This window comes from Sorex araneus, chromosome 6 (assembly GCF_027595985.1).
Source record: "Sorex araneus isolate mSorAra2 chromosome 6, mSorAra2.pri, whole genome shotgun sequence".
Taxonomy (NCBI): domain Eukaryota; kingdom Metazoa; phylum Chordata; class Mammalia; order Eulipotyphla; family Soricidae; genus Sorex; species Sorex araneus.
In genome coordinates this window covers 115,148,784-115,158,747 of record NC_073307.1, presented here as the reverse complement: position 1 = coordinate 115,158,747, position 9,964 = coordinate 115,148,784, and the positions used below count along the sequence as shown (strand labels likewise).

General features: G+C 43.8%; 1 protein-coding gene across 4 annotated transcripts in view; it reads left to right on the top strand.

Annotated features, from left to right (window-relative positions):
* The first annotated feature begins 1,633 nt into the window (after positions 1–1,633).
* Positions 1,634–9,964, top strand: part of BTBD10 (BTB domain containing 10) — a 75,836-nt gene continuing 67,505 nt past the window's right edge. For 2 of the 4 annotated variants that reach the window (XM_055141362.1, XM_055141360.1), the window contains exon 1: positions 1,635–2,141. The gene's annotated coding sequence lies outside the window, so the exon portion shown is untranslated. Of the gene's footprint in view, positions 2,142–9,964 lie in introns of all 4 variants that reach the window. The other 2 variants (XM_055141361.1, XM_055141363.1) reach the window with 2 other exon arrangements.

Sequence of the window (9,964 nt, the reverse complement as noted above, 5' to 3'; positions counted from 1 at the left end):
TTGTTGAGCAAGCATTCAACCAGAAGTCTATTTTATACTCTGCCCTCAAACTACCTTAACATGCCATGTATTTTAATAGTAGATCATCATAGTACCTAAGAATAGAATAATAAACTCCAGGTCACTTGAAGCAGGGTAGAAATGGTTTGACTGATTGGAAGAATGTTTGGGACAACGTATCCATGTTTCAAAAAATCATGAATCTGTCCTGATATTTTTCTAAATGTTTCCTGGAAAATTATTCAACTTGTATATTACACTAAGCAGAGTACATAATTGGCCCATGGTGTTGGTAAAGACCAGGATATCCCTAGGGAAAGTATAGAGAACTATGTAAAACCATGGAATATATAAATATATGTAATAATATGAAAACAATGACTAATGTTGAAAGGACGATTTGTAGAAAATACATAGGAGAATTCCAGACCCTTTAAGCTGGGATTAAAACTAAAACTTTTGTTTTAATACAGGAAAATGATGACAGACCTCAGTAACCCCAATTTAAAACCACAGAATCACTTTCATTTTTAGTTTACAGAAGAAAACTTTGATAATAATCCAAAAATGATTGAGTTTCTGCGGTTGTTTTAACATCTGAGGTAATACTCATGGTGTTAGTTTTAAATTTCTTTACTTTTACTTGAGTTTGTGGTCGTTCCAGGTGATGCTGGGGAACCAGGGGGATGCGCCTACATTCAAAGCGTGTGCCCTTTGAACTTTATCTGGCCCTCCATAAGAGGGCCAGATTTCTTTAAAAAAATTCCTATTTAATTGCCATTCTTACGTAGAAAATTTCAAGGATAGTGGCAGTCTCCAGTTTGGCAGAATATTGGTAATAATGAAGTATATTATGACGATGACTTCTGCTCTTGCTCTGTCCTTGAAAACGAGCCAGAGGATCTTTATATTATGCTACTTAAGTGCTCATTTGGAAAACACTTGATCACACGTGGACACCACGATATTCTCTCGAACCAAAAAGTGGTTAAATGTGCTTCAATGAAATTCTTTCAGCAAAAATCTGTTTTCGTAGCAAATTACTGGAATCAGGTCTTCTCCTTTGCTTCCTTGGCAACGCCCTGCCCACTGCTCAGAATTGTGCAACTCTTACTCATCCTTCAAGATTTAGCTCAAATATCACTCTCCAGCGGAGGCTCCTTCAAAGGGAGAGAGCTGGTCACTCCCAGCTGGGATGAGCAGCCCGGCTTTCCAACTCACGGGGTGAGGGAAGTGTCGGCATTCGGGCGAGTGTCGCCCCAGGGCGAGAGCTTAGAAGGCGGCGGCAGCGGCCACACCTCCCCGGCACAGCCCCTGTTAGCCGAGCTCAATCTTTGGTTCGCGCAAGGCAAGGCTCAGGCAGAAACTGAGTTGGGGGCAAGAAACTCTCACTGGGCGACCCCGCTGCCCACACGGAGCAGGAGTTCACCCTCGTCCAGACGCAGGCGTTTCAGCCGGCACGCGGGTTCCCGCCAACCCCGTGTTTAAAAACAAACAGCTGTGCGCGCCGGCCACCCGAGGGTGCTCCCCCACGGCCGCCTCTCCTCAACCCACAGCTGTCAATACTCCGCAGCTGGAGCCGGCGGTGCGGTCCCGGTCTCGCACAGTGGAGGAAGAAATCGGTTTCCCAGAGCAAAGGAGGGTCTCTCTTCTGGAGACTGAAGAGACGCTACGCTTTTTTGTTGTTGTTGTTGTTGTTGTCTAACGGTGACAGAAACCAACGGAAAAACGTAGGGATCCGAAGGCTTGGAGTGGGCCGGGCTGAGAAGGTAGCCGGGGAGCCTGAGCTGAGGTCCGTGAGGAAAGACGCCTGTCAATCTGCGGAGGCAGACGCGAGGCGAAAAGCCCACAATGAAGCTCCAGCTCCTCCGGCAAACCTCCCACTCTGCGCCCCGCCCACTCCCGGGGCAGTGAGCTACCATTCTCGCGAGAGCACAGATAGCCTCGCTACTTCGGACTGCTGGCTCTCGCGAGAAGGCGCTTAGGAGCCGGCCTGCAACCTGCGGGCGGCACGGGGAGCCGCAGCCGCGTGAGGGGCGGCCACCAGTCACCTCCGAAGGGAACCAGTGGACAGGGAGCGGAGGTGTCGCTGGCACTGGCCACTGCAGAGATCTTCGGTGGACATTCAGCGGGCTTTACAGGTTCGAGGGTTACTAGGCTCAAGGGGTGGGGGGGAACTTAAGGTGGGGGCGGCGCCGGAGGCTGGGCTTGACGGGGGCGAATCTGGGCGAGTTGCTATGGGGGAGGTCTGGGAACCTGCTGGGGGAACCGTGGGCTGGGATTCTGGGCTCCGACCGTTGCCACCCGTTGGAGGGTCGGCAGGGGTGGGCTTGGGTTTCGGGGGTGCTGCTTTGGGGGTCGGGAGTTCCGAGGCCTCTTCCTCAGGGATGGAGGCGATCCCCTCATCCCTCCTGCGCGGCGCGGAGTCACCCCCGTGCCCCGCCCCTTTTCTGTCAGCCTGGGCTGGAGCCAGACATCCCACGGAGGGCGCATCACAATCGGGGATCCGGTGGCAGGTAGTCATCGTTTGGGGGCAGAGGAGTGAGATTTCGAGAACGTGTTGCGTGGTTTTAACGTGCTGCTTAACAGAGTCGTGCGTGGCAAAGCGTCGTTTCCCCCCCCCCCCCAAACTTGCGCCCGGGAGCGCTTCAGTCGCGAGTCATCCACTCCCCAGTGTTCCCGGGTCTGGGTTGCCGGGAGGTGAGCCATTTCTTAGTAATCAGAGAGTGTGGGGGCGATGTGGTCGTCCTCGGGCCGCCGAGATTCGGTACTTCCCGGGGTCCGTGATGAAAAAAAGTCACTAGTCCGGACATGCCTCAATTGATAGGCTAATTGGGACCTCAGCAGCTGTTAGTTGGTGCATTTAGCCTATAAGAATGGGGAAACTTTTTTTAAAAAATCGTGAGTAGACGACATGCCTCTTTCATTTAAAGTAGTATTATCGGACCAGCGCAGTATACTGATTTTATTTGGACAGCTTGGAATAAGTGAGAAAAAGGAATGCAACCATCAAGACGGAAAGAGTTTTTGTACTGGGGAGTCCATCCTGGACTGAGATTCAAAGCTTGAAAATAAGGTTAGCCGTTGAACAGAAATCACAAGGCAGTAAAAATACTTGGGAAGGAATTTGAGGGTGAATTAAGACTGTTAGAGAGTTTATGAGTCAATTATTGGTGACAAAATGCTTTAAATTTCCCTGACATTTTGCAGTTTTTAAAAACTGTTATAATGAGAAAGTGGGATGGGAAGTTCTGAAACACGGAAAACCGTAGTGTTGAGATAATAAACTGGAGTAATATCATTTATAGTTAGTGATGCTTTAAGTGTTTATACACTATTTTTGAGTTTTTACCCTTTTCTTATTCCAAAGAAGATTTCAGGTGGACGTTTGGTCTTCATCATGTGGTCTTTCCACCTGTGTATGTGTTTTTTCTTTCTCATTCTTTCTTGCAAACCTTGAAAAATATTGTAGCATCAAGCAAGTGGCTTGTCAGTAAAAATTGCCCACATGAGACCTGGGATCTTTTCAACTGCCTCTCTCCCCCTCTCAATACCCCCCCCCCCACACACACATACACACTTGTGACTTTTAAAACATTTTGGGGACTTGAACTGCAAATGATCTGGAGAATATTATGCCCCTTTCAAAAGGGGACTGGAGAGATCGTATACCAGGAGGTGAGGTGCATGTCTTGCCTGACCCTGGTTCAACCTCCTACACTGCCTGGAGTGATGCTTGAGCACAGTACCAGGAGTGCAATCCCTGAGCTCCCCCAGTGAGTTCCCCCCCAGAAAATTCAGTTATAGATCAGAATTAATGTTTTCCAGTGAGGGGGTAGGTGAGATTTAAATCCAGTATACCAGTTAGTTTGGAATTTTAAACCTAGAAGGAAACTTGTTGAAAATGTTAAGTCTAATTGAAAACAGGTAAGCTCGATAGTCTTTTAATGCTATCATTACTATCAAGATTGAATTGATACTCACTAACATTTTTTTTTTTTTTTTTTGCTTTTTGGGTCACACCTGGTGATGCACAGGGGTTACTCCTGGCTCTGCACTCAGGAATTACCCCTGGCCGTGCTCAGGGGACCATATGGGATGCTGGGATTTGAACCCGGGTCGGCCGCGTGCAAGGCAAAAGCCCTCCCCGCTGTGCTATCTCTCCAGCCCCTCACTAACATTTTTTTATTTGGTTTTTGGGCCACACCTGGTTGTGCTCAGGGGACCATATGCAACCCCAGATTGGTTGCATATAAGGCAGGTATAAGTGCCTTGCTCTACTAACTCTCTGGCCCTTTATTAATATTCCCTTGGAGGGTGCATCACAATTGGGGATCAGGTGGCAGGTAGTCATCTTTTGGGGGCAGAGGAGTGAGATTTTAGTAATGTTCTGTTATATTAACATATTTTTTGAGCAGAGCTGATTAGGTGTCTTGTACGGGAACCAATTTATTGTGAAACTTTTCATTATACTTGGGATTAGTATGTAATATTAAATCCAAGAGACAGATCGTAGTTTTGGAATGTTTAGTTTTCAAAGGCTTCCCACCTTGTCTGTCTAGTTATTTTTATTTGAACTAATAATTCTTTGGATTTTATTCCCTGGTTAATGGGTTGCAGAGTGCGTTGGAATGGAAAGAAATGGGATGAAGAAAGTGATTGTGAAGCAGGAACTCGTGCTGATTCCTTACATTGTCCACTAACAGATTGATTGGGTTAATTAGTTTTTTGTATGTGCGTGTGTTTGTAAGAGTAGTAGGTACTTTGATTACCTTATGGCAGTAAGACTTAATTGTGGCACTTAATGATATTTGTGGAATTAGAATCTATGGATTAAACCACATTACTCATTAGTGAGTACTTATTCAAACTTAATTCTATGGAGAATGGGAGTTTAGAGGTCTGGCTTAAGAAAGAATTAGGGCTCGGAGCGATAGTAGAGCAGGTAGGGACTTTGCCTTGCACGCTGCTGGCCCGTGATCAATCTCCTCATCCCATAGGGTCCCCCGAGCACTGCCAGGAGTGATTCCTGAGTGCAGAGCCAGGAGTAGCCCCTGAACATTGCTGGGTGTGACCCAAAAATGAAAAAAAAAAAAAAAGAATTGGAGTGATAGTACAGCAGGTAGGGTGCTTACCTTGCATGTGGTTAACCTGGGTTTGATCCCTGTCACCTCATATGGTCCCCTGATTCCTGCCAGTGATTCCTGAACACAGCTAGATATAATTCCAAATCCTCCCTCTCCCTCCTGCCCCCCCCCAAAAAAAAAAAAAACCAACAACCGCGAAGTGGACCTTACAGAGAGTAAGAGTGGAGGATCTTTGTTGGAAGTAAGAATGGGAGAATAGGGGCTGGAGAGATAGTACAGAGTGTAGGGCGTTTTCCTTGCATGCAACTCACCCTACTTTTATCTCTGGCACCCATATGGTCCTCCAAACACCACCAGGATTCCTGAGTAAAGACCCAGGACTAATTCCTACGCTTTGCCAGGTGTGGCCCACAAAAACAAAACAAAAAAAGATGACAGTATGCTAAGTGAAGGAAAGTTGATAAGGAATGTTAAAGCATTTAGTAGCTTTTTGTCTGCTTTTTATTTTGCAAAAAAGCCCTACCTTTTACAATTTAAAATTTATCATAGCACATGCAAATTTATACTATATGGAAGATTGTCACCCCTCCTATTTTTTTACTGTTGGGGGGAGACATATCCAGCGGTACTCAGGGCTTGCCCTTGGCTTTGTGCTCAGCAGTCACTCCTAGTGGGGCTTGGGTGACCCATGGGGTGCTGAGATTCTAAACTGTGTCAGCTGCATGCAAGGCAAGTGCCTCACCCCCTTTACCATCTCTCACTCTGATTATTAGTTTTTAGCATGATTAGTTTGGGAGTTTGTTGACTTAATTTCCTTCCTCTTAGTTTAGTCTTCTTGTTGCAAACTAGTCAAATACTTTTCTCTCTTCAGTACAGGAAATTACAGGAAGTTCTCTTTAAGCAGTCACTTTTCTCTTTCTGTCCTCTGAGAAGCTTTCCCAAAGGGAAAAGGGTTAGGTGAGACTAACAGAAGGAACTGAGTATGTGCTTGCTTAGTGCCCTCTCTTTGTATATTAGTATACACTCCCAGTTCTTAGTAGGTATATTCTTTTTTCTATGTGGTAGCTCTAGAGTTCTGAGTTTCACATAGTTTAAGTATTAAAAAGCTTTTGTTGTTTTCATATATATATATATATATATATATATATAATGCGTACACACATATATTCCTTGTTTCTTTTACTTTTTTTCTTTTTGGGTCACCCCCAGCGATGCACAGGGGTTACTCCTGGCAGTGCTCAGGGGGCCATATGGGATGATGCTGGGAATCAAACCCGGGTCGGCTGCATGCAAGGCAAACGCCCTACCCGCTGTACTATCGCTTCAGCCCTCCTTGTTTCTTTAGTTATAAACAGTAAGGGAAAGCTATGAAAATTTTTTCTTTCATAGAAAGAAAATTTATTTAGGAAATGTGTTGCATTTTCTAAATTGGCTTGCTCTAATTTACTTTGACATCCTTGAAACTGAGAGCTACCTTGTTAAGGTAGCAATCTAGAACTCAGAGGTGGAAGGTAAGCAATCAGGATTCAAAATGATGATTCTGAGGAATAAATTAAGAGGTTGGTAAGTGTATTGTGGGCAATGGGAATACAATTGAAAGTGTACCAGGTTTTTTATGGGGGGTGGTGGTGGTGATTGCACACTCAGTTGTGCTTACTCTTGACTGCATTCAGTGATCACTAATGGTGGGATCGGGAGACCATATAGGCTGCTAGAGAGCAAACTGGGGTCAACTGCATACAAGGCAAGCACCTTACCTGCCTGTTCTATTTCTGTGGCCCTGAAATTGTACTTAAGTTTAAAAAAAATGTCAAATATGTGACCTTTGCAACCATTGATTTCTGAAAGATGCTTTCAATAAAAGCATCTTTGTCCTTATTAGCTTAAGTTATATTTTCCTGTTTAAAAATATAAGATAATCTGATTATTTGACACTATTTTTATCTTTGTAGGTTTAAAAAAATTTGTTTGTTGGGTCATTTGATGATAGTTGGGTTGCCTTTTGGCTCTGCACTCAGGAATTACTCCTGGTGGTACTTGTGTGTGGGGGGATCATATGAGGTGCCAGGATCAAACCTGGGTCTGCTGCATCCAGGGCAAGTGTCATACCTGCTGTACTATCTCTTCAGCCCCATGAAGTTGTATTTTTTTTTTCTCTTTTTGGGTCACACCCAGCGATGCACAGGGGTTACTCCTGGCTCTGCACTCAGGAATTAACTCCTGGCGGTGCTCAGGGGACCATATGGGATGCTGGGATTTGAACCCAGGTTGGCTGCATGTAAGGCAAACACCTTACCCACTATGCTATCACTCCAGCCCCGAAGTTGTATTTTTTGATTATTTAATATTTGGTTGGTGGTGAAAGACTTGTCATAGTGAATCATTGATGAACTTGATTCAAAACTGGTAATGTTAATTTAATAAAATAATAGTTTGACTTTTTTGTTGTAAAATAATCCTTTATTGAAATAGTTCTCTTTGTAGTCCTTAACTAGAAGGCATTCCATTGCATCAATGTTAATGATATGAGGATGGGATCCATCAACTTTCTAGCTGTAAAAACTGCTCAGGATCACTTTAAGAGATCCAGAAAGGTCGCTCCCTCCCTCCCTCTTTCCCTCTCTCCCTTCTTTCCCTTCTTCCTTTCTTCTTTCCTTCCCTCCCCTCCTTTCCTTCCCTCCCTCCCTCCCTCCCTCTACTCCTCCCTCCCTCCTTCCTTCCTATGGTTTTTATTGAAAATGTGAGGGGAGAGAAAGAAGAAATGAGTTTGAGAGATACAGAGACAAGCGAGATATATGTTCAAGGGAGAGTACAGGTTTCAAGAGCAAACCTCCAGAAAGTTTATAAAGATCTAAAGATCTGTGACTTTATTTTTCTTTTTAAAGAAATGGTGACATTTGCATCAAAAGCAATATTTCCACAGTGCTGAGGGTTTCAGAGATAAGGACAAAAACTTCATTGTGGGCTTGTTTATTCTAATAGTTCCTTTTGCTTTAACTCTTAGACCCAGTCACGGGTTGTCTTGGCATTGTCACTATCAGTGGGTAAGTCAGTGACATCTTGCCTTGGCTCCCAAGATTGGACCCCTGGCTCTGTCTTCAAATTGCCTGAATTTGGTTTTAAAATATTCTGAACTAGAACAACTGTGTTTATGCCAGTCCCAAGCCAGGAGTCATCCTTTAGAGTGGAGCCAGGAGTAAATTGTGAGCACCCCTGGGTGTGGTCCCAACAATACAAAAACCCCAAACAGACCAAAACAAAGTAACTCTAAACTAGATATTTAGAAGATAATAGGGAGACTAGAGAGATAAAGGGCTGAGTTGAACACATGCTTTGCCTGTGGGAGGCCTCCCGCTGTGCAGTCCCTAGAACCTTTTGCCCATCCATTCCTCCCCTCTGCACAGAGCCAGGGTTATTCCCAGAGTACTGCTGGGTGTGTCCCCCTTCCCTATCAAAAAAAAAAGGAATATTTAATAGAGGCTAATGTATTTGCAAATGATAATATGAAGGTGCTTTAAAATCATAAATATTTTAATTTTCGAAGAGAAAAACTGAGTACAAATTAAGCCCTCTTACCTGATTTTGATAAAAAGGTAATGGTGGTAGGAAATTTGAGACTAAAAAAAAATCACCATTTCTTCTGCTTCCGATTGATTTTAGTGATCTTAAAAAATGAATTGCTGGGCTGGAGCAATAGCACAGCGGGTAGGGCGTTTGCCTTGCACGCGGCCGACCTGGGTTCGATTCCCAGCATCCCACATGTTCCCCTGAGCGCCGGCAGGAGTGATTCCTGAGTGCAGAGCCAGGAGTAACCCCTGTGCATCGCCGGGTGTGACCCAAAAAGCAAAAAAAAAAAAAGAAAAGAAAAAAAAGAATTGCTTTGGGAAAGGTACACTGGTGGAGGGATGGGTGTTGGAATACTGGATGACTGATTTCTAATCATGAACAGCTTTATAAGGATTTGTCTCACAGTGATTCAATAAAAAAAGTAAAAAACAATGGATTGCATCCTTTGGGAATGTTTTTATTATACATGAAAAAAATATACCAATTTTATTTTCACACCTTTACATTGCCTTTTTTTGTTTATATGTACTTTATACATAGTATTCTTGTGAAAGTATATGTGCATTATTTATATTCATGTATATGTGCCATTGTTCAAGTTACTGAGCTCAAAACATTAAAGGGAAATAGTTTTGTTTTGGGGCACACACAGCTGCGTTCAGGATTTTTACTCCTGGCTCTGCACTCAGGGATCACTTCTGGTAGGACTTGGGGATCATGGACTGCCAGAGACCCGGGTCAGCCATGTACAAGGAAGGTACCCTACATACTATACTATAATAAGAGTGTCATTTTAAAAAATGAAAAATCATAAGAAATCATTGTTTCCCCTATTGAATGATATTTAACAATAGTGTGTAAACAATGGTTTAAAAATCATATAAATATTAAAAAAATTAATAAAGCATTTTTGAAGTAATTTCCTTAGCAGAGAAGAAATGGAACTATAAGCCTTCACTTGGTAATTATTGCCAGGCATAAACAGACAATTTGGATCATTAGCATGCCACAGGTTTTTCACTCCGAAATTTTAGAAGAAAATTTGAGTGTTATAACTAGATGTAGTACTAGACATTATTCTCTGGGCCAGTGGGATGCTTGCCTTGCAACTTGGCCGACCCAGGTTTGATCCCAGGTACCACATGTAGTCCCTGAGCACTGCCAGGAGTGATTTCTGAGGGCAAACCAGTAATAAACCCTGAGCACTATAGGGTGTGACCCCAAAACCAAAAAAGAGCCAAGGAAATGAACATTATTCTTTTCCTTTTCCCTGGCTCTGTGTTCTGGAATTAATTCAGGGGACTATAGGG